The 18,865-nt window shown below is 47.2% G+C and overlaps 1 protein-coding gene across 3 annotated transcripts in view; it reads left to right on the forward strand.

Annotated features, from left to right (window-relative positions):
* Window positions 1-18,865, forward strand: part of LOC142589030 (uncharacterized) — a 147,501-nt gene that overhangs the window by 124,398 nt on the left and 4,238 nt on the right. The gene's annotated exons all lie outside the window — the stretch shown is intronic.

Below are 18,865 nucleotides of genomic sequence, written 5' to 3' on the forward strand. Positions count from 1 at the left end.
CGAAATCTCTTTACGACGGTAATAGATTGGGAAAAGACATATACAACTACTCACTCAAGTGAGGATACTAAACCACAAGGAATTTTCAGGCAACAATATACCTTTGTATTCACTGATTTATTATAGCAAAAAAATTGAGAGCCATTTCACTCAGAGAAGGTGGATGAGCAGCGAAGCTGCATATATTGTGATAAATATGTATGTTGAAAATGAATGACACATACCAGAATGAATGTAATTTATTAGCGAATTTCTTGCTTTTTGTTGAATTGCATATTCAAGGCTTTTCATTTTTAACGCTCTTTTGTTGCCTGTTCTGCATTTATTATTTTGTCGCCAAGGTGACTGTGGCATTATTATTGCTGTGGTATGCGGCTAGTTGCTCTATGGTGACACCGGATAGGTTCTTGGCCAATGTGAGGTCTAAATAGGACAGATGACGCATCGTGGGCACACTGATGTTCATGCAACAATGAATACCAAACACTCTTAAAGAAACGCCTCGAACCACTTGTCCTCTGGCTGAGACACGTCTATGTTGAAATCCTCCACAATTAGAGGGCAGTGGAGTTGGTAAGAGTGATCCAACCAAAGGTGCATACGCTTGGCGTTCGCAGCACGATCTTCATCCGTATCACGTGCCGCCTGCCGTCGTAGGGCACATTCCTGCTTCTCTTCATCACGGCGTTCTTTAGAGGCACGCTGTTCCACAGTCCTCGAAGCAGGTGGTACGCCCATTGCAGGGAGGAAAGGAACTGAGATAAGGTTATGTGGTTTGCCTATTTAGCCCGTGACGTCAAACCGCAATCCATTCTAAACTGTGTATGTTCTGGCTCGAGTTTTTTTATTACGATATCTTTGTTTCTCAATTCATTTTACACTTCTCGCAAATAAACGCAGCTGGGACCTACCCCACGATATGATTTTGCGTTATGCTTGAGCTCTTTTAGCTCTGGGGTGGCCGCCATCTTTATTGCCTAGGCACACAAGTGGCCAAAACCAAGCGTATAACTGTTCCACTTTAAAACGCATGTGTATGGAGCAGACGCTGCGCTTGGAGCTTTTTCCAATCCTCTCTTTCTCCATCCTCCAGCGACGAATCGACCAATTGATATTTGTGTTGCGCCTCCACTTCGTATATGATGCTCCTGTTTTCTCCAGCCCAGTTCACACAAAGTTTCCCCAGGCTAGTGTGTAAGCCAGCAATCAGCATTTTCAAAGGGTGGGAAGAGGTAAAGCAATACTTGCTTTAAAGAGTTGTCGCTTGTGGTCAGGCGCTACGCTGTAATTGAAGGTTACACTTCTTTAGTTTACCAGATAAATGTGCTAACTGTGGTTATACACAGCCTGCACCCTACGGACGGTGCCCATAAGAGAAAGCAGCCACTATACCACCAAATTTACAGCACACTCAGGAAAATTTGCCGAAATGTGACGAATCTGCACGAAATCTGGAAGTTGCCTTCACAAACATTGCTACAAATGAAATTTCACTGCTTGTTGGATTGACACGAAGAAGGGATTATGCCTCCATCTTGAAAGTCCAGTATACCGAACAATGCACTTCAAAGCCCCAAACAAAGCCCAGAAGGGCCCAAAGCAAAAGAAACCGTCAACACATTCCGAAGATGATCCAGAAACGTAGTACTGGCGAATAAACGCAGCCAGATCGACCAAATAAAAGCATTGTGTTAAGTACACTGATGCCTATGATGTTTGCAGCGATGAAGACCTTCCTTCGAGCTGCTACTTGCTGCAGGACCCTTTTAGAAGTCAGAGCTCTCTTGACGTGGAAGCACTTAGTGTCGACGGCTTACGACTCCTAGATGCAGTAATAACTACTTAGCCAGTTCAATCCTCACAACAGTGTTGAATCAAGAAACACCTCCAAAGATGTTCAAGTGTACTGCGATAGCAATTTCACGGACACTGCAGGTGTATTTCAGCTGTGACCCTGATGTTTTCATATAAAGTCCAAGGACAATAACATCGTCGTCGCGCGCCGTATGATATATGTGCGGGTTAAAGTATACGAGGGCGAGCTGATGATGGTGGCTCGCTCGCGCGCACGCAAGGGAACAAAACCGGGAGGAAGCGCGCCGTCTTCTGTCACACGCAAGGCAACGGGGTGAGGGGATGGATGCAGGCGTTCTATTCCGCCGGTGGCTGCGTATGGCGCTGCCGCGCGCAGCTGCCCGAGTCCTATCTTCAAAGCGATCTGCGTGAGCACATAGCCAAGGTGCACCGAGTGCTAATAACATCGTGTACGCCCTGTTCTCCCCGCTTAGTTCGTGTTGAATTGAGATGCAGCAGGAAGGTCAATTCCCTCGCTGCCGCGGCCACGCTTCCTCACTCTTGCGTTTTCACAGCGAGAGTGCGCGTTGATCTAGTTAAATGTGTTCATGATTGCTTGTGTGCTCGTGACACGACACTTACTAATATTCAGTGGAATGCTCTTGGCTCGCGCTACAAGTTCAGCAACTTTCGATGCCGTAAGCGAGTGTACCCCTTCCCATTGATGTCTATTTTGAATCTCATTCCGGCGAACAATTCTGGATGAACGAGCATTGTTTTAGCATCGGCGCCGGCGATGGCGCGTCAGCCTGCTCTTCATAAGCTTTCGAGTTGAAATCTTTGCTTCGGACATTGACGTCGCGACATGTGACGCATATTAGTACTGCTAGTACTCTACCAGGAAACATAACTAGCCAAGAAAGTGGAGCATCGCACGCGAAATGCGAAGGTTGTGGGATCGTTCCCCGCCTGCGGCAAGTTTTTTTCATCCACTTTCTTTTCCATCAATGTATCGTTTCCTTATTTCATTTATTAAGCACACGTAAGTTCCTCCCTACGTATTATAAGCGGTGACTTACCGTCCTTACCTTCCTTTTTCTTCTCCAAGGCAACACGAAACGTCCACGGAGTCCTTGAAAGCAAGATGGTATCGTCGCGGGTCATTTAATTGACTTGTTGCTTAGTATCTTCTTGTTCCCGCAACGAATCTCGGTATGGGCTCTGATGAAGGGGCTGACCGCATTCTCCGGTTATTTGCGATGCTTAGCAGTTGGTGCTGCATGACATCGAAAAGCAGTCTTTGTATCGTCGGAGAAGACTTTTGAGCTGTTGCTGCTTACTCATGGAAAGACCCGATTTAATGTCGAAGGCCGGTTTGGGAACTATGGTCGTTGAGAGCATGAGCTCATCGCTGGTCTCTACAATATATGTGATAATCTTGACCTTCATGGGGCATTCGCACAACTGCCTGAAGTCTGTCAGCATTGCTTCCCCTTTTCGTCCAAGCAGTGGAGTGATTCCTGTTGTGACGTAAATTTAGCGCGGCAGCTGTAGACGATGGCCGCCCTCGATGCAGCCTTCTACGTCTGCCACTGCTTTGACGCCGACGGGGATGATGACACTGGAGCGAACTGGAATGATGCCTTCATCATCGAGTACAATCAAGCCATGGTGACAGGGAAAACTCTGCGGCGATATCATCTGTACTTCGGATAGCATTATCGAATTGGACTTCAGGTCGATGACTGCCTTGTGATGGCTTAGAAAATCCATGTCGAGAATTATGTCTCGCGAGCACTGTTAGAGGATAAGAAGGACGCAGGGAAGTCCGCTAATGAACGCTAATTCTCGCCGCGCAGATTTCATTCGGTGATATCAGAGGTTTTCAACCTGTCCGGATTTGAGAGCTCTCCCATGCGGTCTTAATTTTCTTCAACTTGGCGGCGAAAAATCCATTCATGATGGAGTAGTCTGCTCCTGTGTCAATTAACACAGTGGCTGCGTGGTCCTCCAGAAGCACGTTAATGTTGGTGGCTCTTGGTCCAGCACTACGGTTAGGTCGCATCTTTGGGAAATGGCTGTGTCGAGTTGTCCCTGTGGGTACGTTATGTCGCCAGGTCTTGTTTAGGTGGCGTTTCTTAGCTTCAAGGCTTCGTTCGGGTGGCATCGTCTCGTCACTACATCGCTGAAATGATGTATTCATCTGCGGTGGAAGAACTTTGTCATTTCGGCGAACTGGAACCTCGCCATAAATGGTTGCATGTTTTAGTTTTCGCGATACGGAATTACGGACAAGACGCGGGCTGGTCCGTGGGGAGCGTATACCATGGACATGGTACGACTGGCGCTGCGACCACCACTAGCGTCCAGGTGAATGCGAACGGGAAGAACATCGTGGTTGGCGCTATGTGGCTGCAACGTAGTCCGCAATCCCACCGGGGCGCTCGGTAAGTTGTGGACGAAACGTGCTTATGGTGACCTCTTGAATTCCCATTTCAGAATGTGGGCACAAACGGAATACGTGGCCCATTTTCCCATTGGTATCATAGCGGGCGGTGGTTGCAAGCATGTCAAACAACAGTTTTCCTTGGAATAGTGTGGCGGGTAACACATGGGATTGCTGGCGGCGGCGGAAGTGGACGATGGCCTTGTAGTATTGCAGCCCCTGGCGCGGCTGCGGAGGGAAACCCTGGTGGCAGGCGAAGATGTCGTAGCTAATCGGAAAGATATCTTAGATGGTCTTGCACAGGTCGTTGGTGCCGAGGGCTTGAACCTCCGTGTAGGTTGGCGAAAGCGTTGGGTGGTTCTGTTGCCTGATCCGCATATCGAGAGTCTTCTCAATTGTTTTGGCATTGGAAACACATTCAAGAATGGTTTTCGGTAACTTACGTACCAGGTGAAGAGTTCTTGCTTTAGAACCTCTCTTCAAGAAGCGAACTTATTTCTCTTTTCACATGTTGGGATCGGTGCCTAGGAACAAGCGAGTCATCTCGGCCAAAATCGTGATGTTCTCCTGGAGTACTTGAAACTAGGTTTCTAGCGGAGCTTCGCCCCTTTCTTTTCACGTGACGCTCGTGAAGGGGTTCAAGATGCTGAGAAATAAGTGCCATGTCATGAGGTTTTCTCTCGATTTTCAAACTACGTTCGAGCAGCGTCTTACAAGGAAAGGTAGACATGGCGCAGCTTGTCGTTGTAATTCTAAATATTGTACATAGCGACCCTTTTCTACATTTCCAGCCAGTGTTCCGGGCTTTGTATGGATGATCCGCAGAAGACCGGTGGCTCCCGCGCCTGTTCTAGCAGGATGGGGGACACTGGTGGAGCCATTTCGATTCCTGACCTCTTTCTGTGGTCTTCTCGGGAAGAGGTCCGTACTCTTATAGCATACCTTGTAGACTGTGGCTAGCTCGCTGGTCCTTTGCAACGTTGGTATTGTCTTCGCGGAGGCGTCCAGTACATAAACGCAGAAGCACCTCCACCAGATGCCACATTGTATTGACGGTGAAGAATGACCACAGTACAGCTAAACTATGAATCAAGAACTAACTTTTTATTGGCTCGAACTGTGTCCAGAAAAGCAAGGACAGGTGCAAGCACAACGACAGGTGCAAGATAGTCGGCATTCGCCTGAAATTTTATAAGCGGTTCAAGCGCGTCGGCTTTTATAGATGACTCATTGAAGCTGCCAGCGTAATCGCTGCTACTAGAAAGTACTACACAATTCGCGCCACACGTAGAATTATGTGGCACAAGTTTCCTTGACCACAGAAATTGAATGAATTGAATGCAGCAGTTGGTGAGACTTGAGGAACTTCTGACAGATGCAGGCACGTCCTACGCCGAGCAGTAACGTGCAACACTTCTTAGTAGGTGTAAAGGCGGTCACCCATGTAAGATAAATAAGTACACCTGTCAATACATTCCTCTTGGAGTGCTTAATATTTCTGTCTATACAAACAGCAAACAAAAACTGTATTTTCTCGCACTAACGTATAAAACTGTTTCAATAATTTGTTGAGAACAGGTGATTTAATCGGATAAAAGATAATCCGTTTAAGGTGTAAGGCTCCAAATGGATGCACCCCAATATCTATTTGCACGAAGTGAACACACTTCACATTGTTTTGGCGCTGCTATAGATATTGCTTCTGTCGGGAGATAGCATGAAAATAATTCCGCAAAGGCCATTTCAATATTGCTGCCGATGGCGATGCTTTGTAGTTGAATTATAATAGTGGAAAAACGAATTGTCCCCAATGAAACGAGTTTTGTAAGAAGCGTATACAGCAGCGGGACTGCTCTTATGCGTTTCCCTAAGCGTATTTGGCGTCATCAAGCGACGCCGCCACGAAGACTACACATGGCCTGCAAATGCTTGTCGTGTCCGTGCATGCGAACGCGCAGGAATGCGTAGCGAAGCTACCGGCTTTCTCTCGCGCTTCTTGGACACGCTCCACCATCTAGTGGCGCTCCATATAAGTATGTGCGTGACCTGTAAGACAAATGCCGTTAGCCGCTGTTGCCTCCGAGCGCTGAGAATGGCTCCCTCGCTTGCCGCTAACCTACATGCTCAGTGACCGATGTTGGCCAGACGTTGAATGTCGAGCGGCAGATATCTAGAGTGAAAACGGCGCAGTACACTAAAGCATTGGCGTGAAAGACTGTCATTAAAAAGCGGCACATACACAGTGAATTAGTGGCGCAGCCTGCTAAAGCGTAAGGTTGCTCTCTTGAAAGAATCCCTGTGACGTGGTTTAATTCTGCTGAGAATCAGGGAAACTTGAAGGGTAGTTTCGTCATTCACAGTAGTATATTTCAAGTGGCACATTCCTGGTTTGTCAAGTTGACATCAATATCGTTCATTGAAGAGCATAGCTGACCTAATTGCAAAATTACAATGACCCAAGTTGGAGTTAAAGGGGATCTATAAAGGTCGCTGTCAAAGAGCTTCTTTCAACAGTAGTACATACCCAGTCCCGCAACTACAGCGACCTATGTCCGCGTTGAAAGAGGGTCGTTGAAGAGCGACAAGTACACGTACATAGCAACATACTATATGACCTAATTTGGTTCAAGGCAGTGGCACATTACTGGCTACAAGTTGAAATCAATGGCGTTCACTGAAGAGCTGAACCGACCTAATGGCACATATGCGATGACCCAAATTGGTGTCAGAGTGGATCAGTGAAGACCAGCACGGACCTAGTGGCGCATACCCAGTGTTCCAAGTCATTTTCAAAGAGTTTCTTCGAACAGGCATGCAGCATCTACAGCGACCTATGTATGCGTTAAAGGAGTGTTGAAGGGCGACAAATATGCAAAACATGGCCACATACTTAGTGACCCAATTTGGTATGATGGTTCGCTGCGAACTGCCCGCTTATAACAGCAGCCCGATACGTTAGCCATTTGACCATGAACTGCTGGCGTAGGCGGGAATATGGTCAGAGAAAAATAATTATACATAGTTAGCCCTGTAAAGTGCGTAAAATACCCTAAGAATTCTAACGCTGTAGTAAATGTACAAATAAGGCTAATGGGAAATTACAGCCTTCATCCGTGGATATTAATTTACAGTGCATTATTAAGCTTGGCATATCTACCAGACGAAGGTGTTCTAAAGGCCTACATAACTGATCACTACCCTAATTTTTTGAACTTTCACTGTATTCGTGGCTCCGAAAAAAGCCCGTACACGAAGTTTGTACTAGGCAAGCAATCAGTCATTGAAGCCGTGTCGAATCTTGAAAGGCACGCAATCTTTTCTACAAACGATCCACAAAAAGCATTCGCACTGTTTCTCTATGCTTGAATCATCTTTTGATCATCATTTCCATTAAGTTAAATGCAAAAAGAAATTCGCGTTGCCTCAGAATCTATGAATAACAGATAAGCTCCTAGCTTTGTTGCGCAAAAAGGATAATCTTTACAAGAAAACCAAGCGACAACCACTTACCAAGAATTGAGCCATTCGTTAAAAACGTTTTCTAACCAGCTTTCTTGCCACAGTGAAAAAAGCTAAAAAAACATGGTACGAAAGAAAAATTTTAAAATGTGGTAAAAACGTAACAAAGTCAGAGGAAATCGCTAACTTTGCTTACAGGGTAAGGTGTACAAGACGGCCAAAAAAATAGATGATGGGTTTGCTGATTTCTTGTTTAGCAGCGAGGTACTGAGACCTGCGCATGACAACCCCGTGGCCCAGCGCCTGCCACACTCTTTCTTTTCATTTCCAACTACATCCCAGCAAGTTCTAAATAATACAAATGACATGAGGATAAGCGGCGCAGGCATCGATAAATTACACCCTTCCCGTATAAAATTATACGCACCTTTAATTACTGATGCCCTTGCAGAGATAATCATCATGTTTAAATAAAGCAGTTTTCCACAGGAACTTAAACAAGCCAAGATCACCCCAATTTTTAAGAAAGGTGACCGCTCTTTAATTTCCGGTTATCGCCCCATCAGTGTACTACCTTAATTTTAACAAGGTAATTCCAAAGCTTGCAGAAAAACGCCGAACTAGTTACCTTACAAAATTTAACAGTCTATCAGAGGCACGTACCCAGGATTTCGTTTCGGGGGAGGGGGGGCAACCCAAGGTAGCTCTTTCTATGGAAATAAGGGGAGAGGGGTGAGATAGCTTTACTAGCACAAATGCGAATAATCCCCACCATTCACCATAAAGACGCGTAAATCCGCAAAAGAGGATCGCCTTAAGGTGTGCCTCACAGGTACGCCTGTGAGATACACCACTCCTTTACATATCACACAAGGAAGCTCATCAAATGGACTCGCGCATGCCAGAAGCGCAGGAAGAACGCTGTCAAGAACAAGTAAACAAGCGAAAGTAAATAAATAAAGATTTCTAGTAGCATTTTTTGAATTAGCCCTGGAAGAATTATTGAGTAATATATGTGTTTGCGAAACAATCACAGTTCTTTTAGATCCCTCATTTGCTGCTCTAGCAATTTAAGTGCGAAAACCGACCCGTGCTGCTATTTGGCAAGTTGCGTAACGATGCGTGGTCACCACTCCCGTACAACCGCGTAGAGCGCAGGGCGCTGCGGTTCTAGACGTACTGCGCCGCCGCGGAAGAATAATAAAACACTCACATTAGCAAAGCAGAGAAGTCGCTACGTCAGTTGGCTCTACTCATAACTGTAGAAGCGTGATTCAAAACACACGGATTTATTCTCCACTTCCGTCGGCCTTTTCTCTATTTCGCTTTTAAATATAGATGTTCATCCATAAATATTCTGACAAACAACAGGTAAATTTGTTAATTTTCATTTTTGCTTTCTGTTTGGCTGTTGCCTTGGCTCTCTCCCTTAGTAGATGGATTAATTTCTCAACTCTTTGCGACACTTCTTTCCAATTGCCAATTTTCAGAAGCATGGAGAGTGCTTTATAATTATACAAAAGCCAGATGATGTAACGGGTGACAATAATAACGTTTCAGGTTTTACCGGTTATTGCAGGGTATGATGGTGGACGTTGTGTGGCATTATTTTATTTTCCAACTTATCTAACCCATATCGCAGGTATATGCTTCTGAGGATCTGCCAGCGTCGCGGCGAGCTGTCACTCGAGGAGATAATGCAGCAAAAGGGAAACTTCAACAGAATGGCGTTTTCTCCGCCGCAACTCGTTCCTCGAACGTACAGGCCAGCTGACTACGAACCAAATTCCTTTCCTGGTCTCTGGATCAGTCTAAACAAAGAAGGTTGAAGTGACAAAGCAACAGCGATGCGCGGGATCCTTGAATAGATGGTGACAACTGAGCTCTACTCGAGTTCATCACGCGGGCACCTAATCAATGAGAAAACTGGCCTTCACACCCCAGGAAATGCCGATAGCTACCGCAAACCAAAAGGAGGAAAAAAAACTGACAACCATTCCTTTCTGTGAAGATGGAATGGCAGCGAGAGCTGACGACAGTCAAAGGTCTCAAACGAAAAGCAAAGTACTTCACCCACGTTTGGGAAGTGCTTAACGCCTGGTTCACCTCCGCCGTGGGTCGGCCCTGCATTTCACTACCTTTGGATGGACCCACGTATGCGGAGCGCTCAACGCCTGCTTCACCTCTGCCGTGGTTGGGCCCAGTATTGCGCCATCTTCGGGATCAGCCCACCTATGGGAAGAGCCTAATGCATGCCTGCTTCACCTCCGCTGCTGGTCAGCCTGACGGTAGTGCAATGCCGGTGGTGGTCGTGGAAAGCATTTATTAAGAAAGAGAGGTGTGGACTCGCGCAGGAGCCCTACACACTAGGTGGAGTCCCTAGTCCGGGACCCCATTGGCCGAAGCCGCCAGCCTGGCCTTCTTGACCAAGGCCTTTTTGCCCTGAAGGTCTGAGCAACCAAACAGGGCGGCCTCCCAGTCCTCTCGGGTAGGGTAGGGGGGGGTTGAGAGCCGAATTTCGCTGGCAGGCCCACACTATGTGATATGTGTCAGCCACCTCGCCACAGTGTTGGCACCTGCCAGTGATCGCAGGATCAAAAATGTTTCATTGCTGCCGAGCACAGCATTGTGCTGGTATATAAGCGAAGTAGAACGCGTTAGTTCGCTTTCCCCAGTCCCTTAGCTGGGGCTGGGCACCGGGGATGGATATCCTTATAAAAGGTAGAAATGTCTTTGAAAGTCAGGAGAATTCCTCCTCCTTGTTCCAGGACCTCAGGACCTCAGGCGCCCGGTAAGTGAGTGCTTTGGCTGACGCATCAGCAGCTTCATTCCCGTGAAGGCCCTAATGGCGAGGAGTCCAAACTATATAACGGGGGGTGGGATCGACATCCTTGCTGCAGTTCCTCAGTATTCGCTCGGCCAATAGGGTGGGCCAACCAGCCTCGTAATTACGGCACGCACCATGCGAATCCGTAATGATATATTTAGAATTAGAGTCCGAGACAACTAGGGCGATCGCCACCTACTCTGCTTGTGTTGTACCTCGTGCACGAAAAGTGAGCCCATCCACCTGTGTTCTCTGATGTCTTACTGCTGCTGTATACCATCCCCCGTGGCTTGGCCCAGCGACATCGACATAGTAAACTCCGTGTTTTTTGCCATAGTTACGCTCCAAAGCTTCCGCCCTAGTTTGGCGGCATCCAATATGGTCGTCTCTATCCATCTTGGTTGGAAGAGGTCGAACTTGGATGGTGCATCTCCAGAGTTCTGGCACTCTGACTCTTTCTTGTATGTGAAAATCGCGTGGGATGTGTAGTCGAGCCAGAAGTAGTTGGCCCGATCGTGTTTGGGCTAACCTTGCGTATTGATTTCTTAGATGAGCTTCTTTGAGCTCCTGGAAGGTGTTGACCATTCCAAGATCGCGAAGTCGTCCGTTGGAAGTTGATACCGGGAGATCAAGAGCCCTTTTCATCATTTTGCGGAGGATAACCCCTACCCTGTCTTCATCGTGCTTCCGCAAGAGGAGATAGGGTACCGAATACAGGATGCAGCTAGTTACGAATGCGTGAGCAAGCCGCACCACGTCCTTGCTTCGTAACCCTCCTCTCTTATTGGAGACCTCGCGGAGCATTCGACCCACCTGGTCTCCCATTTTCCGGAGCTTTTTAACTGTTGTGTCGACCTTTCGCTGATGGTGTACGAAGAGTCCCAGAATTCTTATCTCCTTAGACTCGTGCATCGGGTCACTGCCGACGGATAAGTGGATGTTTGTATTATCCTTAGGGGAAGCCCTAAAGTGAACAAATTCTGACTTTGCTGGTGCATATTGGAGGCCGCCGTGCTCCGCGTAGCGATCCAATACCCGTGCTGCTGCTTGCAGGCTCTCCTCCATGTGCCCTATGTTGCCTTCGGTGGCCCAGGTCGTGATATCATCAGCATGCAACACATGCCGTATGCCTTCAATATCATTCAACTGTGCCGGAAGGTGTAGCATAGCTAAATTGAAGAGGAGTGAGGACAACACCGCGCCTTGTGGCGTGCCCTGCGTGCCCATTTGATAGGGTGCATGTTCGGTGTCTTAAATACAGATCAGTGCGGCCCGATCTGTCAAGAAATCTTTTATGTAATTGAATGTGTGGCGGCCGCAGTGTGTCTCACTGAGGTGACTCATTGAGTCAGTCAGTGAGTCAGTCTCACTGGGGTGACTGAGTATGATGCTGTGTTTAACGTTATTGAAACCACCCTTCAAATCCAAGGCTAAGATAACCTTGTCATTATGAAAGTGCTCGATAGGCTCTATTACATCTCTGTTAAGTTGGAGCAGGATGTCCTGCGCTGACTTGTGTGGGCGAAAGCCGAACATCGTCTCCGAAAAAGCGTTACGGTGTTCCAGATATTCTGAGAGTCTATCGCGCATCATCGTTTCCATCAGTTTGCCCACACACGATGTGAGCGAGATAGGTCTTAAGTTGTCTGTTTTGATTGCCTTGCCTGATTTAGATATGAATGTAAGCAGTGCTGTCTTCGAATCTAGGGGAACCGGTTTTTCCTCTTTCCAAATTGCGTTAATGTATTCGAGCAGGGCTTCATATGCCTGCTCCGGGAGGTTGTCCAGCAGTGTGACTGTGACCTTGTCCCTACATGGCGCCATGCCCCTGCGCATCTCGGCCAGAGCCGCATTGATGTCGTAGAGTTGGAACGGTTGGTCCAACTCCGGATTATCTTTGCCTGCATAAAGACATTCCGGGCCGTTGGGGTCCTTTTTCTGGCACAAGTACTCGGCCCGCAATTTCTCGGCCAGGTGTGTTGTGGTGCCTTTGAAGTTGTGGAGTGCACGTTGTAACTGTCTTTGTGTTTCTCCTCTTGATTATGAGGGGTCAATCAGATGGCGGAAAAATCTCCATGTGTTCTTCCCAGACATTTGTGTAGCTGCTGTGTCGCACCTGTCCACCCAGTTAGTGCCAGCCAGGTGAGAGGCATATTACGTGGCCTTTTGGGTGAGCTCTACAATTCGTCTTTTGATGGCACGGTTGTGTTTCTGTCTATGCCAACGTTTGGTAAGACTGCGGCGGGCTTCCCAGAGGTGGAGTAGATGGTTATCCACAGCTGGGCAATTCTCCGTTGTCTGGATGTGCTTCTCGTGTTTGAGCGTTGAGGTGAGTGTTCGTGCCCATGCTTCATATCCATTTTCAAAGAGATCGGTGGCTGGTAAGGACTTACGGAATGCCTGCCAGTTTGGGAGTCGGGCGTGAGTAAGTGGCCGCTTTAGAGCTCGTACATGTATTAATGTGTTAATGATACAATTGTCACTGCCGAGAGCGTCCTCCATGTTATGCCTTTCGATGTTTTGTACGGATTTGGAAAGCGTTAGGCCAGGGCACGTGTCCCTGGTGACGGAATTCCCTATACGCGTTGGGTGTGCCGGGTCGGTTTCCAGAGTGATGCCTAGCGTTGAGCTAAGTTCCGCTAGCTTACGCCCACGTGCTTCCTCCTTCCTGGAACCCCATAGTTTACTGGGCGCATTGAAATCCCCCACAATCAACAATGAGTCTCGTCCCGCTATCTTCAGCGCCCGACTAAGGATGTCAGAGAAATTAACCTGTTTCAGTTTGGGTGGACAATAGGTATTAAGAATATGCACTGATGAGTCAGAGCGCCGCAGGGGAAGCACAGTGACCATTGTGTACGAGTAGGCCAGATAATGTCTACATCCACTTGCTGTGCCGTGTACGATTTGTGTACAAGAATACAGTTGGACGGGCCTGCCTGGAATGTGTTGTAGCCCGACATTTTGGCAGATGCACCAGGTTCTTGCAGAGCTGCAATGGCTGCTAGGAATTCAAGAGTTTCGAGGTAGAGGTTGAAGTGTGCTCTTTTATGCCGATCACGGAATCCTCTACAATGCCACTGTATTAATGATAAAGGTTGCCATTTTGGTTTGTGAGGTGACCGATTAGTCCCCTGAGCCATGTTGCTGACTCGAGGCTAGTTGTTCTAATCCGCCCACTGCCGCACCTGCTCTGGCACTTTGCTAAGCTGCTAGGGGGAATCATCATTTACATCGTCATCGACAGAACGAAAGGTTTTTGATGGACGGTTCACCTGCTTGACAGGTCCTGCGCGCCTAAACAATTTTGGACTGGCCTGGATCCTCGGTTGCAACAAATTGCAACCACTATAAGTCAACAGGTGACGGTACAAGTAACGAAAATTATCAAGGCCTGGATCCAGGCCTTGATAATTTTCGTTACTTGTACCGTCACCTGTTGACTTATAGTGGTTGCAATTTGTTGCAACCGAGCTTGAGTGGTCTCCGCAATGAGCCTGGGAAGCTGGACCATTTGTTAGGCCATGGTTTGCTCAAGCGCCATTATGCGGCTTTCCAAGTTAGCGATTACACGGGAGCATGACACCGGAGAAAAGCTTGAGCACACAGATGCCGTGTCGTCCCCCTCATCCATTGTTCCTGGAACAGGCGGCTCTGCCCTAACCTTTTCCCGTGCATTGAGTTTAGTTTCCCGCTGCTCGTCCTGACTCCTGAGAATTTCTAATTCCCTTCTCAGCTCCAGTACTAAAGAGGTGGGGGTGGGTTGAAAGGGAGTAGATGCAACCCACGCCCAGTTGCTCACCTATATTGCAGTACGGTTGTTGCCAAGTGGTGCAAAATCCTCGGCCTTGAAAGCTGGCGGCTTCGAACTGGTCCCGGACTTTACATGGTTGTGAGAAGGCTGCTTTCGGTTGGCTTGCTCGGACATGGTTGTGAGAAGGCTGCTTTCGGTTGGCTTGCCCGGACTTGTCCGTATTCTTGTTGGTAGGGGTACGTGGTCCTGCTGGGCGACGTGTCCCTTCTTGCCCATGTTCAGTGGTTGACCCCGTTGTGGCTGCGTAGGTTGTCCTGGTCGCTGTAGCTTCAGCAGCTTGCCTACGCAATCTGTGGAGGCAGTGAGGTGTGTCCCTCCGCAGATCATGCATGTCGGGGTGTACTCGTGTTCTGCAAGGCCTTGGTCCGAAGTTCTAACGTGTTCGCTTCAGTATCCACACCGTCCTACAACTGGGTGGGGGCAATTGTCCACGCGGTGCCCCATCGTACCACATATCCAGCAGGCGGGTATCGTCTTATTGTAGTCCCTGACCGGGGTACCCTCGCAGTTGTAGTGTATGTAACGCGGTAACCGCCGGCCCACGAAGGTCACCACCGCCACATTGGATGCACCAAGTTTCCGTATGAAGGCAATATCGCCCTCTCGCCATTCAAGCTTAGCCTTTAGGGATGCGGAGGTTTTGTCAGCCCGTACACTGACCACACCTCGGCACACTTCACCATTTAGTTTCACATGGCCCCGAAAGGGGAAGGAGCGTCCGCCCACTTTCAAGTGAAATTGAAAGCTTGTCCGCTGCTTGCGCCACTTGTGTTCCACAGACGACGAGATTTTGGTCCCAGACCGGCCAGGCGTTGAGAGCAGCTCCTGCCGCCCCACCCACAGAGTGGGCCGTTGGCGCTGGCACTTCTCCATGCCGAAAGGCCGCGCTCAGTTGTAGGGTCCCACGAGACTTCAATACCACGATGAGATCCTCCGAATTCATTTTTGGCCGGGCTTGTCGGTGTGGCTGGGATTCCTAGCTGCCGTGTTTGACGTGGGCGACGCAGCTGCGGCGTTGCCCTTTGTAGCCGTCTTGTTCTGCTGGCGTCTTCCGCGGAGATTCACTATCATGGAAAGACACTGTGGGTGGGAGGTCATCGTTTTGCCCATGAGTCTCAATTTCTACCTAGGCCATAGTGGTAGGATTCTTATCCAGCCGTCTTGGTGGTCGCCATCGGCCGGTATGTCCCGGGGAAACCGCGGCGCCGACGGAGTCAAAGCTAACCATCTTGAGGGTTAGCTATCCGCGGCGTGGCGAAAGTACCAAATTGTCGTAGAATGTCCAAATGTTGGCCTGCCTGTACGAGACGGTTGCCGACAGGTTCCTCGCGATGTTGCAGTTCAATAGTCTCCAATTCAGAAGGGTCACATCCGAAGTTACACGGATGCTACCAAAAGTTCACGGAGCCTGTGCATCTCGCGGCCGATGCGAGACGCCCACGGCGGCGTTCCTCCTGCAATGCCTGGCCGACCCACGGCGGAGGTGAAGCAGGCATTAGGCACTCCCCATACATAGGCCGATCCCGAAGATATCGAAGGTTCCCGAGCCCGTAGAGGTACAATACATTGAAATGTTGACTGCAGAATAGATTAATATGTCAGCGCTTAGGAATGAGTGTGAGGACTGGTGGTGTGGGTGGGAAGGGGGGTAGGCCTCTTAAATTTAGGGGGGGGGGGGCCGGAACGTCCCCCGTCTGGGTACGTGCCTGTTCTATAACCACTCCAATACGGCTTCCGCTCGGCATACTCGACCACACTTGCTCTTGTTGTGCTAACCGATCAACTAAAACTCGCTGTCAATGAAGGAAGTTATGCATCTTCAGTATTTGTAGACTTAAGCAAAGCTTTTGAGACAATAAATCATCACATCTTATTTCGTAAGCTTGACTAACTAGGAATTACCGGCGCAGTACTTTTGCTACTAGAGAATTACTTAACAGAAAGAATGCAGGCAGTAACTATTTCAGGCGTTCATTCTAAAACAATGTTCACTAATACTCGCATGCCCCAGGGTTACATAATGGGTCCGCTTTTATTTCTATTACAAGTCACTGATCTGCCTAACTGCCTCTCTTCTTCAAAATTTATGTTTTATGCGGAACATACTACTATCAATACCTCCGATAAATGTCTTACAACTATAGTATCTAGCCTTCAGGGTGATTTACACAGCCTGATGGAGTGGTACTATACTAGCCAGCTACCGATAAACCCGGAGAAAATGAAATGTGTTGCATTCACTTTCCACCATCAAACAGTTCACTCCATTCCTCCTATTTTTCTTGGCGCCAGACCTATCCTTGGAAGATTTCATGTAATTATCCTGGTATCGAAGTAAACAGAAATCTTAAATTCATTGAACAAATAACCAAAGTAAAATAGAAGATTACCTAAGGGATCAGGGTACTTCTAAAAGCACAAAGCATATTTAACCATACCGCTCATTAAACATTTCATTTATTCTTTCTGACATAAACTACTGCGTTACTTGCTGGGGAAACACGGAACCAATTTACACTCACTGCAGATCCTACCGAGTCAGGCTATTAGGATAATTGCATTAAGCCGATATAACCACAACGACTCATATTTTTTACGAACTAATCACATTCTGTCAGTCACACAACTCGTGAAATACAACCCACGTACCTTCTTGTTCCGTCAAATCAATTACACACGATGCGATAGCTTGATACCACAACCTTCTCTAATAAATACTAATATGACCAGGTTTGCAATAAATAGGAACGTCACTTTCCCCAAAACAAATACTAATTATACCAAGCAGAGCGTCCATTTTTTCTATCGCATTCTGGCACACACTACCATTAGATATAAAAATACTTGCAATTCATGAATTCAAGAAACAACTAACAATTGCATTCGGTCGAATACTGACGCTTAGTTCACACTCACAACCATTCTTTCAGGGGGCCTTCATTTCATTTTGATTGTCATACCATTAGGCTTCTCTTTCATGTCCTTACCTTAAATATACAGTAGTGTTAGCAAATTATACCTTTTTTTGGTCACGTCATTTAGGCTGTTACTTGAATACTTGGCAACGAGATTATGCTACAGTGCTTTTTTCATGACATTTATGCACATGTAATTCTTATGTCATGCAATTCATATTAGAACCTGTAATTATACCATGTTAAAGATTTGTTGAAGCGGCTGTAATTTGTGTTTTATTTCGTTTCCTTTGTAAAGGAGGTCCCATTGTAGTCTTTGACTTCCGGACCTCCTTCTGTATATTAACATCATGTAATATTTCTAATCATCTAAATAAAAAGCGGTTCTGATTGTGATTGGGGGAGGTGTAACGTGCTCGGAGTACCCAACATTGTGGAGTACCCAATCTCAGATGAGTGACACTAGAATAGTTTCGCTCCACTTGTATCGCGCCTGGCGTTCGAATATCGCAGACACTCGTGGCGTGATCCTCCATTCGCAATTATGTTGGGCGGCTAGAAAAGCCCAACAGCACTGCTTCTTGCTAGGATCATTCATTACAGTAAGATTAAGCAGCCAATCGGGATGAATATTCACATACAAAAATAGGATAAACAATCGTTCCCAACGATTTTAAGCCAACAGAAAATGGTCATATTCAGTAAATTATATTTATACCATGTTTAGCAACAAATTATGCATAAGGGCAGAAGTTGTAATCAGTATATTATTCTGCATAAAAAAGTAAGGATACATTGCCAGTCGAAAGCCCCGGAAAAAATTCAGAGCCATTGCACTCTGCGAAGGTGGATGACGAGTAGCACTGTGTTTCTGGTCATTATTTGTTGATAATAAATGTGCTACTTGAAAATAAAAGACGCACACTAGAATGAATTTTGTTTTTTCAAGATTTTTCGTTGCTTTTCTTTAATTGGGTACTGAAAGCGCTTTTTATTTTTAGCATTCCTTTCTTTGCTGTTTTGTTTATTATTTGGTCACCAAAATGAATATTGCTTTATGATCGCTATCATATACGGCCAGTTGCTCTGTTGCGAAACTGGAAAGGTGATTGGCCATTGTGAGGTATATACACGAGAGATGACGCCTCGTGGGCACATTGATGTTTGTGTGACATTTAATGCTGAACCTTTCCAAGATAAATGCGACGAATCACTTTTCGTCGGGCCGAGAGATGTCTATGCGAAACCCACAATTACTATGGGAGTGGAGTCGGTAAGGGTGATCTAACCAAAGGTACATACGCTTGGCGTTTGCGGCACGACCTTCATCCGTATTAAGTGCCCCCTGCCGTCGCTAAGCACATTCCCGCTTGTGTTCACGATGGTGTTCTTCGTAGGCGCGCTGTTATTCCGCAGCCCTCACCACACGCAGCCTACCCATTGCAAGGCTGGAAGGAAACAGAGATAAGGTTGCGTGGTTTGCCTATAGAGCCTGTGATGTAAACGGTACTCTGTGCTAAACAAAGCCTGATCCTGTTCCGCTTTTTATTACGACATTTTCCTGTCGTGGTTCGTTTTCAAACTTCTCGCTCTTAAACGCCTCTGGGGCA

Source organism: Dermacentor variabilis, chromosome 7 (assembly GCF_050947875.1).
Source record: "Dermacentor variabilis isolate Ectoservices chromosome 7, ASM5094787v1, whole genome shotgun sequence".
Lineage (NCBI taxonomy): Eukaryota > Metazoa > Arthropoda > Arachnida > Ixodida > Ixodidae > Dermacentor > Dermacentor variabilis.